This window comes from Canis lupus, chromosome 7 (genome assembly GCF_003254725.2).
Source record: "Canis lupus dingo isolate Sandy chromosome 7, ASM325472v2, whole genome shotgun sequence".
In the NCBI taxonomy this organism is placed as follows: Eukaryota; Metazoa; Chordata; class Mammalia; order Carnivora; family Canidae; genus Canis; species Canis lupus.
This window is the reverse complement of record NC_064249.1, coordinates 11486219-11488143: the sequence shown is the minus strand read 5'-3', so window position 1 is coordinate 11488143 and position 1925 is coordinate 11486219.

The following is a 1925-nucleotide window of genomic DNA, read 5'->3' as shown; positions in this document are numbered from 1 at the left end:
GCCCTCACATCCCAAGCTCGTGCTTCCTTTGGCACCTTGGCTATTGCCTATTCCTGTGATTCCAGGATGCTCCTGCTCCTGACGTTCATGTGGCTAGATCCTCTGGTCATGTAGGCACCATGTACATTTTTAACTTTTGATTTTGAGAGGCCTTTTCTGAACCCCAATAGTAAATGGTACTCTCCACACATCTACTCTCTATGTATCATCTTCTTTTTTTAAAAGACTCTTTAGTATCTGTGATTTTCTTATTTCCTTTCTTTTTTATCTGTTTCCCACTCCCCCACCCACCACCTCACACAAGAATGAAAACTTCTCTTGAGTGGAGACTCTATCAGTGATGGCTATCTCTCCAGCTCCACAAAGGCACTAAATAAATGTTTGTTGAATTAGTGGATAGTCCTATAAAGTAGGTACTATACCAAATACAGAGCACAGAAAATATTCGGTCCTTATCTTTAGAAAGTCTACACTTGGAAGGTGACACTGAAAATTGCCTCTCACTTTTCTGAAGTCATCTTATTGTGTATATGTATGTGTATAATCAGGGTTCTTTTTTCTGGGTCACAGCTTCCCACTGTGGGGTTCTGTGAATCTAACACACAGCCTCGGATGTGTCATCTGGTCCTCCCTCTTCTCAGCCGTCCCTGAAGCTTGGGTGAAAAAGACTGGAGAGCTCTTCCCTGCTCTATTCCCCCCCTCCCCAGTTCTAATATTTCCATTACCGTTCTGTCAAGCAGTGGCCCAGCCAGGACTTCACAAGAAAGGGAATTCTATGAGAAGGCCTGAGTTTGTGGTGGCCTCTACCTTGTCACTGCAGGCAGCTCTCTGGGCATAATTTTTACCAGACTGAGTCTATTCTGTGGTAAACCTAACTCCAAAAGCATCACTAGAAAAGTCACCTTAATGCAAATAAGAATAACCCTGGGCCCCTTGATTGTTATCTGGGGAGGGGTTTTCAAGTGTTCCCTCTGTGTGGTGGTTCCAGCATGCCCCAGGAATTTTTTGATTAGTAATTATCATGGAGCCTTCACGAGAGAGCTCACGATGTACTAGCCACACTGTGTCAAGATGGCTCAGAAGATTATCCCTCTGAAATATATTGCTTTTATAAGGCAGGTGCTGTGCTCTATAAGAAAGAGTAGAACTTAATGAAAATAATGATGTGCAAAAATCTTTGTTGAGCATCTGCCATTTTGGAATCACTTATTTGGCCCTCTATCCTCACCCTATGGTCATAGGCCCTCTGTGGTGATACACCAGTTAAACTTGTCCTGTGATAGCTTTACACTCACTGCCTACTTAACTCTTACTGTATTGTGTGCTATTATACCAGATTATCAAAATAGTCGACATACTGAACAATTCACATTAAGGTATAAATACATGTCTAGTTACAAATTTATGTGCTATCCAGGGTGATGTAAGGAAGTGTTGAATCCTTATATTATATACCTGAAACTAATATAACACCATATGTTAACTAACTGGAATTAAAATTAAAAAGATAAATACAGTAAAAATAAAAAAATAAGTAATAAATAAATAAAGTTATGTACTATCTCTCCCAATGGCAAACCTGAAATTTTATGAAGCTCCCCAAGTGTTAATTAAGGTGAGCTGAATGATAGGAATTTCAGCTACTAAGAAAGGTGTTTTCCAGATCTGTTTTGGACATTGCTTACCTACAGTGTGTATACACAGACATCACTTTTACTGGTAAGCTATCCAAATCCTCTTGAAAAAGGTTAAAATTGAACTGCATATGGTTTTCGCGAATTGTCTTTGGCAAAGCTTCTAAGTGGTGATTACAGAAATTCTTGTGCAAAGTCAGAGAGACTAGACTTCAGATTTGCTAATGAGACAGCTCTGCGTCTAGCTGTGTGTGGCTGTATTTATCACCCCACACACCCGAGCCATACTCA